General features: G+C 34.1%; 1 protein-coding gene across 8 annotated transcripts in view; it reads left to right on the forward strand.

Annotated features, from left to right (window-relative positions):
* Positions 1-20,539, forward strand: part of LOC113504550 (microtubule-associated serine/threonine-protein kinase 4-like) — a 135,879-nt gene that overhangs the window by 104,259 nt on the left and 11,081 nt on the right. The gene's annotated exons all lie outside the window — the stretch shown is intronic.

A 20,539-nucleotide genomic window follows, 5' to 3' on the forward strand; every position in this document is an offset into this window, starting at 1 on the left:
GTAACTCGTAAAATTCTCTACTCTCCTCTGAAATGCAACAAATACTTACTGCTGACAGACGTTTGGCAAGCGTAACGCATCCAAATGGTTTAGAAGTATATCACTCTCTACTTCAACTATATTGGATTGAAATTAAACACCCCATAAATAACTCTTTAGTTTACTCGATGTACAATAATCGACTTTAACTCTATCGACATAAAGTTCAATTTTCTAAAACTTTCGATATTATTAACTGCCCTATATACATTTGTGCGATGTAATCGGGAAATTAGTAAGCAAATCGATATTACGATGTTTGAAAGGATAAATGGCAAATAGTTACGTGAATATTTGAAATATTTGGCAAAGATTTGGATAATAGAATTCCTGGATGCAGAGTTTCCGTGAAATTTTACGGGGAAAACCAACATTTATTTGATATACGTATAAATGACAGAGATTCTGAAAAAGTTAAGAAAAAGTCTTGGCGTCATAATCTAGAGTAATTTCCCATCATCACTTAAAATATGTTTTCTACAACGATAGCATTCTTTGCTCAAAATTGCTAATATTAAAAAAAGTAATTTCCAATAAATAAGACGGCTTAACAAAACCCGGTCAAAAAAATGCCTTAATTACTTTTTCATGTTGCGAAACTAACTTCTCATGTACCTTGTAATTCTTTGTTAGATATTTTGTAATTCATTTTGGCTGATCTATAAAAATGCTTAATTATAAAATACGCGAACAGCCGCAGTCTTCGACGGGAAAATTGCGAAAAAATGTACGTATTACAAACACTTTCGTAACAGCATTAAACAATGTTGGAAATAATTTAGTTGGAATGTTGTTACTTGTAACATGTGCGAAATGAGAATTCCTCAGTAAATAATGTATTGAAAGTAGGTATTCTGCAAATAAATAAAACTCTCTGAAATTTATGTCACTACGATTTCTCCCATAAATATTAGGAAGCTTCCTAATATTACCTATATAAATATACACAGCAATTCCATATTTCCAGTTCTGTGAAACTTCACAAACACCATTCATGTTTGACCTTTGACCTCACTCCCCTATACCGACCTTTTCAGACAGCTCCACGAAATCTATTTATAATTTCACTGCACAATGAAATACATAACTATTACGTAAATTAAATTTCATGCGACAATTCCAGATTCAGCAACATTCCTGCCGAATGACTAACTGTTATTCAATAAAAATATCGCTAAACCACGCAATTATTGTTGTTACATCTCCCTGTCGGTTGTCCCGTATTTAACCCACATACTAACACTTGACGTTCATTAACTTCCTCTGTTACTTTCCAGAGCGCGACGTATTTCTGTCAACGCAACATTTGTCTCGCACTTTCGCCGAAACTCGCACAAATGATTATTCAATTTCACGACTTATTAACTCTGTTATCTAACAAACGGTTTGTTTACAAAACGTAATGGTCGAGACCACCGTACTACTTCTGGGGAACGGTTATTTTTCTATTAGTGAGTCATTTTTAACGCTATAGTTGGTGATTCATTTAATCGCATCGATTACAATTGTGTTAAGGTGTGATGAATCATAACATATACTTACACGACACCCTTAGATATGAATACCGTGTAAATTAATGGTTTTAAAAATATTGTAAATGTTTTTGTTGTTCGTAACAAGCAGTAGAAGTTACCTTGACCGGGATGGACTCAAGTCCCATCCAATTAGATTGTTTTGGTATTTCTCCGTCGCGTCTTGAAATAAGAAAAAAAACAAATAATAAACGAATACTAATGCTTCTTTAACGTAAACAAATAGAAAGATATTAATTTCTAAGTATTAGAAAATTCTATATCTAATTATGTTGTATTCGAAACCCGTTTTTCATTTTCTAATACATGACTCAATCTTTCCACACTTACGTATACCATCGTCATAATAATTCCCGAAAGTTTCTCCCCACGTTCGCAGTTGTCAAGTTTTGGTGTCACCTAGTTTGCAAGCTCTTGCCACCACTCGGTCACTAGGGGACCACGTAGAAAGCTAATTCAGCATCCCACATTGGCCCTCTCGACCTTTCTGGGTCAAACGTGCTCTCTCAAAATGGGAGCAGGGATGTTTACAAAAAAGGTCAACATGAAAAAGGGTGGTAATCTAAACAAATTGATGTTGTTCGACAGCTTCGTTGGCAGACATCGGTTTATAAATCCATTGACTCGACGTCTATTTATAACGGCAACAAAAAGGTTCAAAGTGACCTTAAAAATGTAAGGGTTGGTTGTAGCTCGCAGTTCCAAGTATTCCCTGTAAAATATAGATCGCTTCTAAAAATATTCAGAGCAAAATTACGAAAACTAAATGTACTAACACTTATTGTTCTACGTTGTTATGCAGGTTTATTCTGGAACTTGTTTAAAAATAGGTTATTATTTAACGAAATAGTCTGGACTAAACTTAGTAGTCGTAATGTTATGAATTGTGTCGGCGACCGCAACGCTGAGCCGTATTAACAGTCGGCCTATATCGTTTGTTGCTGGATTACCGCAGAACTGTAAACTGCAAGTTTTTGCGTCAGCAGCTCCAGTAGCTGATATAATACTCGTAATTTACGACTTTGTATCTAGGATCCCCGTTACAATTGTGTCAGTAAATCATTGTTATACGTCTTTTGTGGTTGCCCGTAAACTCAATTTTCATTGTAGTACATTATTTTTAGTGTATGCGTTTAATCTGGTTTACATACATTTTATGGTTACGTTAATATCGCATAATAATCGATTTGGGTAAAATTATGATTAATACTCATGAAACTTTTCTTCCTCTTACTGTTTGCTCTCGACATTAATCAAATCTTTACAAAGAAAGTCTTTACCTGTAAATAGAAAAACAAAACCGCTAAAAAATCCGTGCATAATTCACTCGAGATTATAAACATCAATCAGATGTTTATTTTCATAGCTTGGAAACGCCCCGCCATAATGAAAAGTGTTCCTATTTTCGACGCGGCGTATCGACCGCCACTCGGACTAATTAACCGGTGGCATTGGGACTGACATTGTTCCCGAGCTTTACATACTAGAACAACTGAAAAGCAGGTAATTAAATTCGAGAACTGATATCATATTCTGAGTATTTGGGATTAAACGAAATGTAGAACGCAGAGAGATTGACTTTAGATCTCGTTGTTTGAAACTCAATTGCTTTTGTGTAGTCTGTTTAAATTCGTTTATTTTTATATTGTTTTAAACATTAGGTAAATTGTAGCTTATATCGTCGGAAAATAATCGCGAGGCTCTGATTTAAAAATTAGGATGTCAGCGCCTTATATGGCGTTTTCTAGTAGTTTTTCTAATATATTGTCCGTACTAATATAAAAGGGAGCAATCATATGCGTGATTATAACGTACGTAGCTAAAAAATATATAATCCTTGGTAGAATGTCAAGGACGCCATCAGAATGTCGCCGGTCAACAAAGCGTGAAAGCCAACGCCGAATGGACTGGGTCACGCGAATCCTAATTGATTTTCTTTTGCACGAAACTCCTAATGTTATGTTATTAATGTTTTTACGATAACACTGATTTATTATCATTATTTATGGTGTTGGTAGCTTGAATATGGCCTTCATTGTTAATTTGATATTCATTTCTTTCTACTATTGTTTGCCACCAAAAAGTATTAGCTACTACATTTCATTCTATCATATCTTCATTATTACCTACGCCTAGAACTGGTAGCTCCATTGCTTCTTATTAATCATTATTTGTATGTTAGTCTTGCATGTTGCAAGTGATTAATTTTTTGCTGACCGCTCGCAGACTGATTTGAACAATGAATTCTAAACACATCGCTATGGGCCGGGTTGCCTTGACGAATTTTTCCTGTGACTGTCATCGATCGATGCTCATTTGTTGACCGCAAGATGACTTTAATATTTTTGTTGTTGTTATTGTTTTTATGGTATTCAAGGCTAACTTATGTCCGTATATTAAAATTAGGTATTTATCTAAATCGGTAAAACTGGTAGCCGACAACTTAGAAGAATCTCAGCTCATATTAAAATTTGTTTCAACATATTATGCGTCTGAATCTTCACTTGTTACACTTCAAGAAATCGTATTCAAAAAACAAATTTCCTAACGCTCAATTATATATCTGATCCCAAAGTTAACGTGACCCTATTGATCTTCGCAAGTTTCTTCAAGTCTGATAAAGTTAAATCGAAAGCGTTCTATAAATAGTCCAAGAGCTTAGTCAAGGAGCCCGTCTCGTTCCCGTACAACCTTGTTAACCACTTACCTGCCGTTCTTTTATATTGAGTTAGAAAATCGTGATGTCTTATCAGCCATGTTTTCTTGGCTTATTATGTTTGCTATTTTTACGAAGCTCTCTGGAATTCTTCCTTAGCAACAAAGAGTAGAAAAATTCTTGTTAGCAAGGTTGAAGTACTTACGATTTGAATTCTTTTTTTTACGTATTTGACGATATTTTCGGACCTATCAACAAGTATTGATATGGAAACTTCTGAACTTTGTTGAATGTGCAGAACAATAGGTGTATATTACTCCTTAGCAACAGAGGTCAAAATGCCTCTAAATAAAATGTATTGAAAATTAACAAACTAAAGTGTAACCATGAATCCGTCTAATATTAAGTAAGTAAAATACTTCTAATCTATACTAAATTGCCGATACGATTTATTGTTGGCTGTACTTTTCGATTTTTGACTTTTAAATTTTCGATTCTCTATCACAATAAAGCTAACCTAAAAATCGATAACTTTTTTCACTTATTTGCACAGTAGGCCATAAGCCAGCCGTAACTAGAAACAGTTGCATAACGGAGAACAGATTAAAAATCATTAACAGTTAACTTTTGTCGTGTTACATGCAAAACCTTACGCTATTTGTATTGCTCAAATGTTTTTTATTCACATAACGGTATTCAAATATTATCTAAAATATATTTGCAATTTTAAATGAAATTGACGAACAATTTAACAAAGATAAAAAGGTAAGTCAATCAAAGCTAACATTCAGACATTTATTTTAAATAAAGCCTTTTTTTCAAAACCTCTCTATGTTTTGCGAAGATGATTATAAAACCCAGACAATAAGAACTACTAATTCAAAAAACAACTGACAGTCGGGATATTCAAAAATTCTATAGGCAACTTACAAGACTTGAGTAAACTGCGGTGTATTTCTATCGCTTGGCAGATTTATGTGGCTGCCACCGCAAATGCATCAAGTATTAAATATGTGAACACGAAACACATTAAACACGGCCTGTCAGCTTCCGTCATGCATCTGCGTTCCCTTTTACAAACAGATTTACTCTCGAACAATGAGAAAGCAATAACAATTAGCTTTTTCGGTAAGACGTTTAATACGGAGTATTAAAGTTCAATTTATAATAATACCAGTCTTTATACGTCGTGCTACTTGACAGTCTTCTTTCCACATAGAGGATTTTTGAGCATTGAAACCCGCTAGATTACTGCTGATTAGGGGAGTTTTGAATTTCAATTTGATTAATAGTTATTTTTTTACTTCGCCTTTTGTAAGTAACATTTATCAGAGCCCGTTAATAACTTTATATTTCAGTTTGTACATTTTACTCATCATTTCACATATAAATTCACTCATAATAACTAAGCCGTAGGTAATTTATCTAAATGCAAAAAGATGTGATATGTACAAGTACCTAACACTAAAACTCAAAAGAAAACCATCGCTTTCTTAAGGCGCTCTTCAAACCATTTTCGTTGTAACACAATTTCAGCGCATTGTGTCTAAATATAGACGCTTAAAATAACACGTCTCAAGTATAAATAGATGGCGCTGTTTAGAAAGCTGATAGCGACCTTATTCGGGAGACATGTCGTGTTTTACGAGGCCTTATGTAATACTGTTAAATTAATTTTGATATCATTGTTGATATTAAGACTTGCTGTAATTGAAGAAACAAACTCGATTGCAATACAAAAGCATCTCTTACGAATATAATTATCACTCAAAATTTAATTTCAGTCGTCGTAATCGTCGTGAGGAAAGCAGCACACCCGAGAATATTTCAATGTTTCTTTTTTAATTATAAATCTTTAAAATCATAGAAATCTAAAATCTAAAATCATATAATGGCACAGAACATAATCAGACACCTTTATATCTCAGGTGGAAAAATAAATAACATCACTACAATCATCACTACAAGCATGATCATGAAATTACATAAAAAAATTGCGCGAAAACTCGATTATGGCTTGACGCGCCCGCCACGCTTTTATCGCCCAAATATAATTACGTCGTTACTCAGTGACGTCATGCCGCGATGTAACGTTACTTAGATACGTCATTCTTTACTTTGCGACAAACGTGTATTAAGTTAATTAACTCGATAACTTTATTTGCTGTCGTCATTACGTTTTCAAATTGAATTTTAATGACGTCGACGTCAGACCTTTTAAATTATAGCAGTATGTATCGGTGTATGAATTAATTATAGATTTACGATGAATGTCAAATGGCTTTTAAATACAAAAAGCGATTTTTGACTTTATTCTTCAGTAATAAATTTCAAATTGGCTTAACTACATAATGCATACAATTTGTAAGCATGCAAATTCTAATATAAATATTGGAATTCATCGCAGACTTAATAACACTCGTGATACACTCTCTTAAATCGAAAAGTTGGTATTTAAGCTTTATGAAATCGAGTCTGGAACATCGTTTCCACTAAATTAGATTTGATTCATTGTCATCGAAATAACATTTATAAGACATAAATTGGATATTTTACCACCTCGCTTTGGGGGTCGTTGACCTGTTGCTAGGCAACAATTGTATAGGGTTGCTACCCTTATCATATCGTGAAAATAAAAGGAGGAAAATGGAATGAAGTCATATATTCATGAAACCCTTGAAATGTATCGATACGTGGAAGCAGTATTCTTAAATCATATTTATGACCCGTAAAACCCTATTTTATTGTTTTTGTCGTTCCAGTTGCTGATGTCGTATTTCAGTTTTTTAGATGTCCGATGAAACTTTTGTAGTTCGATTTTCCTTAGGGAAATACTTGATCACTTTGTTTCTTTATACCAGAATATTTATACATGGCCATCACCAAGATTCCTAAAAATAAAGCTTTGTATAATACTGTCAACTATAGTATATACCTGATAGAAACGTCCTACCTGGTCTACCAAAAAAACTGTTAAACAATTTGATGATACATTGAAGAAAATGATTTAATTATAATTTTTCTTTAGTGAGTGTACCCTGCTAGCATAATATGAGGTAATAAAACCACCACTAATGGTCTTGTTGCAGCCCTGAATGCAACAAGGTATCGACACGTGTGATTGGCTAAGCACTCCTTACTAAGGTTGCCAACTGTCTGGTCGTTAGCCAACACTGCCATACTGAACTCATTTACATCATACAGGTAGAAGTAGATATATGTCTTGCAGTGAAGACCATCTTTTAAGAGTACATTCTTGAAGTCACTGCTGTGATAGACGCTGATATGTAAATGTTAGATGAAGAGTGTGTATGTGCTGATGTCTCTACCATTTGAGTTATATTAAACCTCTTTGCGTTTGATAGGACTTATTCTTGAGGTAGTCTAGCGTTCAATTTACACCAAAACTGGACAAGACCCGTTTGAATAACGGCGAATAAGTCTTACTAGCAAAATAATAGATCTCTGAAATGATAAAGGGCGTCACGACAGGCTCGTGTGGAGATGGAAAAATATAGCATCATCATATTGGATAAAGGGCAAGTCAATGGGAGTGTATCTGTGGAGCAACTAGATGGTAATATCAAATTAAAGAGTTACATTAATGGAACAACCCTACAGGACGTATCAAAATAACGGAAGCTTGGGCGTTATTAATTCATATTGCTATTTAATAATTTCCACCCCTAACGGTTGCTACTTGTTCAGTAAATTCGAGTTACTTCAGCCATATTTTGAATAGGCTTTGTTTGTTCAGGACCATCGGATCAGCGGGTGTTTACCGTTGTTCGGCCGTGCAACGACCTTACTGTAGCCAATCCACAATGCTATTCAGTACTGTACTAATTTAACATTATTTGTATTGAAATGTGGTTGCCTAGCAACGAAGATAGTTCGTTCGAGGATTATCATAGTTCATCTGATTTTCAGTCCGTTGAATTTGTATTTATGGTGTCTAGACTGGGATGCATTCATTCTGACACTGCCAAAATATTTTTGTAACTAAAAAAAAATATCGGTCTAACAGTAATGGTATCAATTTGTTACTATGGGCGGTATAAATTATGGAAGATCTTGAATGAAAATACTACGCTTCTGTTTATAACAAAAGTTGTGGTTTACATGAACTAAAGTAACATCAATAATTTTATTGTTCATACCTCACCAAAACAAATTCTCTCATCTTCGTTCACTGGAACCACAAAAGAGTTATAAACCAACGCGTTCAAATATTTGCATCATCGTATTACACGTAGATCACTAGAATAGAATATTCCAAGTATTTCGAGTAAATATCTTGTTTTACAACAGGAAAAATCATTGGAATCCGTGTTTTCCCACCCTTTATACCAAGCGTTCATTAAATATTTTGAGATAGAAACTTACTCATACCTACCAAATATTTTTGCTTACGTAAATGTGAATATTATTGGAATCAACGTCACCGTTAACTTGGTCTTCTATTACGATCGCTTTTCCTCAAACTTGATATGCCTACAATGAAAAAAAATACACGATTTCTAAAGCATATGAAAATTTGAAGGTAGTAAACTTATAAAAAAAATGTTATACTTAGGTAAAACGTGATTGTGTCAAGTAATTATTTGGATTACTTGCAATTTTTGTTTTTGTGGTCTCCAAAATCCCAATCAAAAGTTATATAGTAAAAAACAGACTGCTTTAGTCCCATCTTTTATCCTTTTCTTATACATTCGAACTTGCATCCTGTTCTCCTTCACATACATCACCACTTTTTCACTTTTTCATCACACTGCTTTTGCATCCCAAAAGGCTCGTGTCTATACTAGCAACAAGCTGAAAAGGCTTGTACGCTATTGAAAATACCTAAAGGAATTCACTGCGTTCTATCTGGCGTAGACAGATACTGTTTTAAATGAAACTTTTATAAGGAGTTAGTTTTTGCTTGTAATCCTAGTTTTTTTTTTTTTGTTCAGCTCACTTTTTATCTTTTGTTGCCTCCAATTTGATTTTTTTTGGAGTTTTGGTGTAGATGTTTTTTTGTTTTTACGATTTGCAACATTTTTCTAAAAATACATTTGTACAAATACATGATTGAAATGAATACATTTTGATTGATCTTTCTTGTAAATTATAAATATTTGTCCGTAAGTTTTATTCCTTAAGCTTAAGCAAATAATTCGGAAAATTACTTTATTTTTGTTTACAAAAAGTGTTTATCTTTCCTTTTCATATTAATCGTTTTTGCTAATGTAGACAAAAATAACACTTGAGTGAATCAGTCCCTCATAAACGTATTAAAAATATGACCTGTAATGTAAGATAAAACGTTTGATTTATATTCTCTAAGACATATAAATGAAATTTTGATTCAGAAACTTACTTCAAAAAAGCCGTTAAGAAAACATAATCTGTGACAACCTCTTGTTGTTGTTATTATGTTAATCATACATTTTACCGGTAACGCTAATTTTATATAAAAAAAAATCCGATTCAATCATAAAAGCTTAATATTCCAAAAACATTTTACAATTGTACGTTTCTATAACACCTTGTCAAAAAGCTGTATTTAACTGTTATTCAATCAATAAACACTGCCAATGATACAGGCAACTAATAATCACAACAATTACATATAATCAACTACAAACTCTAAGTACTTAAAAACAAATTCACAATCAGACAGTAACATTCGATTTCATAACTGAATACCTTCACTTAATCACATGTCTATAGGAAATTACTACATATATAATTTAGCGGTATCTTACTATCAGTTGCACAATCCCTGTTATTTAATTAGACGGACCCGTGCTCGGAACTTGTTCATTATCTGCTCGCCGGATCTGACTCAAGGATGCCACCAAAAGTGCACGGTCACTTGCAAACAACACATACTTTAGAATACAATGATTGCTCTACTCAGAAACACTTTGAGATGTTTCAGAATAACTCAGCAATGTATATTGAATGATAGTAAGCGTTTGAATAAGTATTACCAAGGTTGTTGGATTTTCGAAAATATTTGCTTAAGAATGTTTTGAAATTGTTGTTATACTTATTATAGTATGGGTTTGGGCAAAAACGAAGTTATGTAAAATCGACTTTCTTACAATAAGTAATCATCCTATTTATTCAAAGCTTAAATGCTTTTAGAATATGCTATATAATATTTGCGACCAATAAGGTTCAAATTCAAAAAACAAGGTCATTACTAATCAAAGTCACATCGAATAATTAAGACAGTTTTGAATCGAAGAAAAGATTGCTTTCATAAAAAAAAATGCTACTAAACATTGAATTATAACAAAAATACATTCAATATTTTATTAGCTCATTATCCTAAAATTATTTTTTGTGTTTATTGTACAGAAAATTATGTTCAACATTCATTTAAATCATTGCATAAAGAGACATAAAACATTTGGTAATAGCCAGTATGATATAAGACAATAATAAAACATGGACATTGACCTATTTTCTGGGTGATATAAAAATCATCAGCTCATGAAAAGAATAAAGCTCTTACGTGTCTTTGTAACAATTCAAAGTTATTTATGGGAAAATGAACCTAATTTGCCGATTGCCCGTGTTTCTGGTTTTATTGTTCAGCAAAATAGCGCATGGCTTGTTGCGTTATCCCTTCAAACAAGCATATAATATTTTACGCCGATTTATTTTAATTAAAAAATAACTTATACTTCACATGAAGCAGTTTTTAGGCTCATATTTAGAGGAATTTGTTGATTTTTCTTTGTTGTATTAAAATGTCCTTAAAGCACAGTTAAAAAAGTATAATAAATGGAACAATTTTGACGTTATACTTTTAATCTGCGGAACAAACACAGTTGTAGCTGCCACAACGTAGAATTGTAAAACTATTTGTAACGTGTACATCACGTAATACGGGTTTACGGAACACGCCCGTAAACCCATGTAGCAGGTGTCGGCGGTACAAAATACCTACTGTAAACCGTTAAAAACATCGTTAAAGCGAACTGTTTGACCCGTTTCCAGGTTTTATTTACTCTTATTCTCTTTATTAACTTGTTTAACGTATGGTGTAATGAAGATATCACCGCTTAATACTCGAGACAAGCTCCTCGACTACAAACTGTAAAAAGATCTACCGTAACCCTGTACTATGAGATCTGAAAAAAGGAAAGTTGCTATTGCGGAAATTAGACGACGGTCAATACTCGCCAAGCGGCATCTCGCTTTCATGACTTTAACATACTGCGTTAAGTGTTCGTGGTACAGGGACTGAAAAGCATTTTAATCCATAAAAGTTATTGAGGATTGAAAGCCAAGAATTATTTGTTTATCCCTGTTTATTAGGTAACGGTATTTTTTTTAATTTCGATCGCCAGAAATTAACCTATTTAGTTCGACACACTCTTTTATTTATCTTCGTTCGTGGCTTACCTGACACAATGGTCTTGTTTTCGTGGATTTAATGTACGGAACTTTTTTAAATAATTCTCACTGTTTTGAGTTTTAAAACGTAGAGTTTATATTAGGTATAATACGCCTTAATACGGAGGTAATTTTGATGCAAACAAACAAACTCTTACTTCCCTTTAAGGAAACATTCAAAAAACAATATTTACGCACATTATCATAAAACAATTTACTCATTGTTATTAAGATAAAAATGCAATAAAAATCCCACAGTTTTACGAAGCGAAAACAAACTGGGTGTACTCAATGAATCCCACGTATTAAGTACTAATAAAACCGCTAAAATTATCACACGTACACTCTTCTTTTTACGATCTGTCAAAAACATAATATCTGTGATAGTGCCAACCTCTAATATATCATAGAGATTACTAAACACACGTAACCTCGCATTATGCAATCTATTTACATCGGTCTAGTTTAGATTAGGCCTAATTTTATTTAAGAATGTTTTAACTTAAGAATTAATATGATATTTCTGAGAATATGACATTTCTCGGACGGTACTCAAATATTGTCGTCAAAATGTTAACACACCCAATTTGCCTAATTAATTTATTACACAAATCTTTGATGTTTGACATCAATATCCTTTATTTTACATATCATAACCTGAATACTTCTTAGTGAATTCAATCAGCGTGTCATAAAAAAGCTCGTCCACTTCAAAGTTGTTAGAAAACTAGTTCAACAATTACCTGTCACGTTTCCATCGGGATCACATCACACTGTTACGTTTTTCTTTTTGTTTATTTCTACATATTTTCAGCCATTTTATTTTCAGAAAGCTTTAACTTTGACTGTTAACCTACATAAGTGGAAACATATATTTGTTAGTACTTAGTTATATAAATACTTTATTCGATAGTTGTTTTCTGTCTACTGGAAACTTAGTATTGCTAACGTTTGCGTGGGCGGTAGGTGTCAAGGAGGTAAATACGGCCCCTTCCTATTTCCATATACATTTCTTACACTCGAGACAGATTTAGAACGGTCTACCTGCCGCCCTAATTACAAAGGTGACAGCATATTAAGTTAAATTGACGTTAATTTTCGTAAAGTTCTCGTCGCTGCCATTAAATGTTATTATACCATCGCTTACGTCCCATTACCGAAGGAACTCATTTAAAGAAATTCATTACTCACCTAGTTCAACTTATTTAGTGTATACTTGGATAGGTAACATTCATAAATGCATCGGCAGTAACATTTACCTACGCGGCAGTTGCTAGAAGTTGGTTATAAAGTCCGGAAGTTTATGTCGTGTTTCTGTTTATCCGAACTACATTAGTTTGTTACTAGGATCCAGGAATCTAATGTTGTGATAGGTCCATCATATTGTGCAATCATGCCGATAAATCGCTCGTATATACACGAGTGCATTTTCATCGACAGACGTAAAACGCAAGGAGTTTACAAAGAAATAAAATCTTTTTCAAATATGATTTCGGAATTTAATTATTCATAAAGAGACTCATGCCGCTGTTATTGGCATTCCAAGGTCGGAAAGTACCCCGAACTCATTCGGGATTCCAAGGCTTTGGCACGACAAAAATATTTTTTTATCGGCGGCTTTAATTTACAAATAACATATTTATAAACAAATGAAAGATCAAAGGTTTGCATTAGAAGATGAAATAAAAAAGCTTTAATAGAGATGGGTTCTGTAAATGTTTTATTATATCTTTCGGCATGTTTATATGTTGCTAGCACCATGTCTCCATGCATTTCATATTCCGATGACAGTTCCAATTTTACTCGAGCAACGCACGGTGGTAACATCAACACGTCTGCGCATGCGTTTGGACATTCTGACATAACTCGGCCATGTATTTTGCAACATTATGGTCTATAAATAATCTCGCTATCGGGTGCTTTTATGATTTTGCGCGAGACGAGACGAAATCGAAAAAGTTTTGATAAGATAACTTCCTTATCTTTTCTTTTCATTTTACATCCGTGGCAAGTGATGGTACTTTAGATGATTGCCAATTTTGATTATTAAAAAGAAGAATGAAACGTGCACGTGAACATTGTAGTTTCACCTTTTCGTGTCGTTTACGTCCCGTTCCGTGTAAAATTCTAAAAGCTCCAGCATCCAAAATAAACACAGTTTATTTTATGTTGCGTGTTATAATAATAGTGCGGTGTCTTTAACCGCTAATGAGAGCTTACTATCTTACACGTAATACGTATATTTTCTAAGAATGTTTGGCCTCCGCTGCTCCATATCCACCACGCGATCATTTTTAATTAAGCGTCGCGATAAATCAAGGACGTCGTGAGCATATTTCATGCGAAAGAAATAGCGGCTTTTAAGACGAAGTAAAAATTAAAAATACTAAGAAAAGTTAAGGAAATGCCGTCCTACTGACATGAATTTCAAATATGGATGAAACAAAGATATTACGAGTCGGGAACGTGGAATATGCTAAGAGTCCTACGCAGCCTGTTTAGTTGTCCGGATTGCGTCACGCCCTCGCACACTGACACACAATATTGACATCATATTGTGTTCGCTTTTTGTGGAATTCCGGTGACATTCTTTTGCGACAGTTACCTTAATTTTTCAGTCTCAACAATGCTATGCAACTTTCGTAAATAAGACATTTCCTGGTCGAAATGAGATCAAAAGCGTTTATCTTGCGTCTCAATTTCGGTAGCACATTGATGTGAACTTTCTTGGAAGAATTTTGCGTTTTTGTGACGCTTTTTGTATAAATATTTGCGTCTCTTTTCTTCATCATCAAAGTTAAAACCTTTTAACTTTATTTGGAAATTAAAAAAAGCTCCTAATAAAGCTTTAATGGATTGATACAATAATATTTAATTTAGATTTGCACACAGCAACATAACATAATATTGAATTTTAGTAATAAATGTACAATTTTGGGCAGTTTTCTATAAATCAATAATAGTTAGTCGAGTTTAATTTGGGTCACGGCGACTTTGAATTAAAACTTAATTATTTTTCTTGCCCATAACATTAATTTGATTTATAACAATACTTTGCTTAAAATTAATATAAAAAATATACTTAATAAACCCAATAGTGTTGTAATATCAGATAGTCTATTAATAATGATTTAGATCACAGTTATTAACTCCAGTATCGCGGAAATAAACTTTATGGTTCGTCGAACGTAAAGTTTACAACCACATAGAGTTGCTTCTGATAAACTATAAACCTATATTCGCTACCTTTCAAGATATGAGGAGCAGATTACCTTATAATCTTAAACACGTAAACTAAGAGACACCTTTATGACTTTTAATGGCCTACTGTCATTTACGAGTATTTTGGCAAGACTGTTGAAATTGTAAAAGAGGGAGCTATGTGTGATATGTAATGCCGTCCTTTAAGAGGTTCGTTAGGTAAGATCGTCAGTAAAACCATGAATCAATCATGGAGAGCCGAGTGGGATAGGTTAACACACCAAACCCGAATTATCGCGGGTAGTATCATATGATTAAGTTCTTTAGTGTGGCGACCTTTTTTTGAAGGGAATCCTTTAAATAATTTTCACTTTATATTATATCCAATAGTTCTTTGATGTCCATTCAGAAAGAAGACCAGGTTTATCAACTACAAATACTCAATGAAAATTGAGACTGTTTCCTTACGCAAACAATGTTTTTCTTCTATATACGGTAACGAAGTTTGCCAAAACTTATTGCGTAAAGGTTGTTGAACTCCCGTGAAAATTCAATTTGCTAACACGTTTTCGTGCCTCGTAGGACCGAACGTAACCTTTCATTATTAGATGTTTTGTAAATTAAATTTAATAAAAATATATTTATGGAATAACCCCTATGTGGGTGTAGATTCTCAAATATTCGAATAACAGAATCAAAGTTCGACACCCTTCTGCGTCAGCGTATTAATAAGGGTCGGGTCCGAAACTAGTCGAGTACCCATCCCGATACATACGCGTGAGTAGTTTTATCCTAGTTACACTAAAAAATCGGCGAGACTTAATGTCTCTGGGTATCATAAAAGTATTGAGGAAGACTAGCCTGTTGGTGCTGTGGTTAGTGATCTTAACAGCTTCACCAGAGATCGTGAGTTCAATTCTCACCCAAAACAAACGTGTATGATGAGTACGATCATTTTTTCTATATCTGGATGTAAATTATCTATATTTTATATGTATGTTGTGTGTATTCAGAGATATATATTTTTACTCAAAATGCAAGCATTGTTCGTTTGAGACTAGATAGCGTTGTGTGAAAGTTGTCGAATAATATTATTTGTCTTCAGTCGGAATCAAACCCTCACTGACTTTATATTGCCTGACCTCTACTTAACCAACCGACCTCATGAAGGGGTATAACATTATAAGGTCAAATATATCATTAATACGCGATTAACGTTACATCCCACGCAAAGTATTATGTATTCAATACCGATTATCCTCAGTTTACAGCTTCAGTCGCTTCAGTTTACGCGTCCTTTTGCCCTAGATCTTCAATTTTTCGATGATATTGAGGGCAAAATAATATGTGAAGTATAGGATTATATCACACTCGTAACGCCAACAAGGTTCGACCCGACCTTAAATAAAATTTAGGTAAGATTATAACTAAGACTGTGTCTGAAGATTTGTAGGGTGTGTATCAAAATGTTTAAGGATTTTCTCTAACACTGCGATTACTCACTGGGCTTTTTTATTCGTCATTTAATTTAAAAATAACACATACAAATAGAGTTTTAGCTATGTTTTTTATCTATCAGTCAAGTTTAATGTTGAGAAATGTCTGCCAAAAACTACGATCTGAATAAATATGTAGGTATTTGGATTTTATAATATTGAATTACGTGAATCTCTTGATCGGTGTTTATTCAAGAACATTGATAAAAACGTTAGACTTTGCTTTTAACATATTTGTTGTAGTAGTAACTGTAATACTAAAAGTAATGTATTATCTAGTTATTTACATGAGTTAGCTAGCAGCTAGTATAGCTGTTTACAGATGGACTGACAATCTGCGGAGCCTAGTAACAGCGTTCCGTTTTCATCCTTTGGGTAAAAACCCTAAAAAAGGTAGACCTCTGAAGCTTGTACTATTTTTAAAACACAATTTTTTGTTAAAATGTAATAATTTTTCGTCATTACTGCTTTACACCAGAATGCCGTTTTAATACACTTTTATTAGCTCTAGCTGTAAAGATAAACCAGACGTCTCTAGATTTCTGGTATAATTTCCTACACTTCTTCCGCGATACGTAACGTATTGAAAATACAAATGTATTTCGTTAACCAGAAATAAATATCTTTGTCAAATGACGTCAACGCTATCACACGTTTTAAATACTTACATTCTAATTTAAAGATGAACATTTTTATCGTTTGAAATTTCTGATACTGCCAATGTAATTTAATATAAACATGTAATGGTCTATTTAGTATCTTCTAAAACTCTTTAGCGTTATATTCCACTGCGTGTGAATCTAAGAGAAATCTGAAAATTATTTATGCCCCAGCAATTCAGTGACAAATTTTAGAAAGTGGAAATACAAACTACATTTACAGGCTGCTCGTGCATGACATGCTCGTCACCAACATCGGTGTCGATCACGGTGGACAAAAGCTTTCAAACTTTTTATTAAAAAACTCCTTTCTGTCGAAGTGTAAAGGAAACACGATTCCCTTTGATAAAGTAAATTAAAAGGCAAATAAAATGTAGCGTCAAGTCCGTTAACAGGAATGAACCAGGAAGACTATTTATGTCCCCTTGTTTTACTCGCTTTAGGACAAGAGCTTCTGTCAAATTGTCTTTATGACTGTGTCTTACAAGAAAAATGCAGAAGGCAAACTGCACTCTGTCTATACCTAAATCTTTTTTTAATTAGTCAAGGTATAAGGAATGTGTAGAATGAAAATTTTGTCCGAACAAAAAAACAAACATCCTAAAATCAATATTGAAGTATCATTTTGTCGCTAAATATTGGAATCATTCTTTAAGTATCACTCGCCCAAAGTATACTTATATACTACTTGTTCCTTCTATCAAATATTTCAGCATAAGCCAATTCTTAATTATACATTACTAGCTGTTTCCTGCGGTTTCACACGCGTAGTATTTTTTCTTTGACGCATTTTTTTTCATATTTTCTCACCGTTTAAACCTTTCCTGGACTGGTATCATTATTTCAAGACTAAAATTAGCCAAATCGGTTCAGCCACTCTCGAGTTTAAGCGAGACTAACGAACAGCAATTCATTTTTATATATAACTTAATGAGACTACTGTTTTTATTGTACAGTGGCTATAATAAAGCTGCCTTTTTCGTGTTTATTACTTCCATACGTGAGGCACCGGGCGACTGTCTTTTGTCTGAGCTGTTAGGGCAAAAGAATCGGAACGTTAGTGCGCATGAGTATTTGTACGAAACTCTCACTGTTGCCGTCTTCACCGTTATTTGCGCACTATATTCATAAAAATATACTATTACGTACATCCATTTTAAGCCGATTGATTACATAAATAAACGGAAACTAATACATTATATAGAGATATCTATCATCACCAAATTTATAACTACAATCAAAATAACCTGATTCCCGGGAAACAAGAAAAGTATTTCACGTAAATTCACGTTAGTCGTAAATCTGATGCAACAGTTATTACAAGAATTGATTTATACTGTGCCTGTACTGTTCATCAATGCTTGTAACTTCTGCCATTTTGATAGCGAGACAGCGCTTTAATAAGCATATAGTGTCATCTCGCTTACACGTCAAACTTCCAATCCTGATTTAAGAAGTAGTAAGAAAGACTGGAGGTCCTTACTTGAGCAAGAATACTCTACCATAAATAAATAATAAATGCGGACAATATCACATACATTGTTCTGAACCCAAAGTAAGTTGCTAAAGCACTTGTGTTATGGAATTCAGATACAACGAAGGTACCACAAATACCCAGACCCGAGACAATGTAGAAATATGAATATTTACATTGACCCGACCGGGGATCGAACCCGGGACCTCAGAGCTAGCGACACCTTGAAACCGGTGCGTACGCCACTCGACCACGGAGGTCGTCGACTCTATGCTATATGCACTATCGGGTGCATATAGCCCACTGTTGACTGCTATACCTACCAAATAATTCGTATTTTTTTAGTAAACCACTCTTAATTCTTGCGAACAATTTCTGCTAACTACGCTGGACAATTGTTTAGCATATGCGGGAATATAATACGGGCACCGGGCTAGCCGGTAGACATGTTCCCGCATTTAGCACTTCCTGCATTCTCATTGGAGCCACAGATCTTCGCCGGCCGACCTGTGGCATAACTGTAACCCTAATTTATCGTTTTTGGAGAATTATTATCACGAAATATTGATATGGACGGGACAGTGCTCTCCTCTACTCCTAGCCGTATCTCTTTCACAATTGTAATAGCTCGACTTGAAAAAGAAGGGTCTTGAATCTATTACAATATAGATAGAGTAATACTACATAAGTACGTGTTTAACAACATTATGTAAAGGAACTAGTATTCAAAGTATCTGGTATCTATCAAATGAGATCCTTGATCAGTTAACAAACAGTTCCAAGGTTATGCCTAGTATTATTACGAGTGGGAAAAACAAGGCAAGCAGAAACTCGTTTGGTCGGAACACTGACCCAATTCGTACAGACGTCACAGCATTAGTTATTGCGTCTTTCTTCCATTACATCACTAACTGCGATGTTATGCCTAATAAGAAAGCAAACATGTTGCGAAGCTTTAGAACTTGGTTGTCACTTTGGTGTTTTCTACTTTTCATTTATTTTACGATTGTTTGTTTAATGAATCAGCATGGTCTTTCAAATAATCTACTTCAAATGAATCATTACGTTGTCTTTGAGCTCTGTTACCAGGGTATGTTCTCTTTCCACGCAATTAAACTTCATTCCCTCCATGACACATTAGACAATTATCAAATAGATAGCATGTAAGCGCGTTGCCAGACGATTCTTTTATTGTATCACAAACACTTTATTGTTTACCGTCTAACCTACATTCTGAGAGAAAAATAATTGCGGGCGCGGCGCTCCAGTGAGCTTATGTTACATGTGTTACGACTTGTTAGATCAGATCAGAGGCGTCTCGTTAGCTACCGAGAAATGTGGGCGTGAAGTGGGGCGAGACGGCCGCCTTGGCGAACCCTAGCGGACACAGCCCTGCCAACTGCTACTTGTTCTAGGCCTTATAACGCTCTCCGCTCAAATAGTTCTTATAACATCGCCTACTCATTATACAAACACGTTTTAGGTTTTAACTAATTGACTCCTACGTTGACGGTGCAGCTGCGATTTTCTTTTGACCTCAAATCAGGAAATACTGATACAAGTCATAAAAGTGACTGAGTGTTCTGAGAAAATAAAACAAATGCACTCAAAATCGGTCATTTCAAATCCGCTCCGTCCTATTTGGCAACATAATTTTGGTATTTCGTATAAATTAAAAAAGAAACGTCACTCTACATAGTTTGCTAATATTAGAAACCAGCTTGAAACCAGACTACCGATAAACTCCATATTTTCTTTTTCCATTATAATTGGTTTCGAAACAAATCAGGTCGGAAATCCCTATTTCACTATGAAGCTGAAAACTTTAATGCATGAGGTAAATTGATTGGTCTCGCTGAACTAACTACGTATAAAGGTATAAAGCTTGCCACAAATTGAAAACGTGACATTTTAGTTCTAAAATGGTGAACGACAATAGAGGACGAAAATAGATTTTCTATACTAGAAATATCTAACGGGTTATTCCCCCAGGATGAAGTGCCAATCCGATGTGACAATGTTTAGCGTGAAAATATTTTAAAGGGTTTTTTGAAGTAGAGTTCATAATATACACGAGGTGATCGCTA

Source organism: Trichoplusia ni, chromosome 22 (assembly GCF_003590095.1).
Source record: "Trichoplusia ni isolate ovarian cell line Hi5 chromosome 22, tn1, whole genome shotgun sequence".
Taxonomy (NCBI): domain Eukaryota; kingdom Metazoa; phylum Arthropoda; class Insecta; order Lepidoptera; family Noctuidae; genus Trichoplusia; species Trichoplusia ni.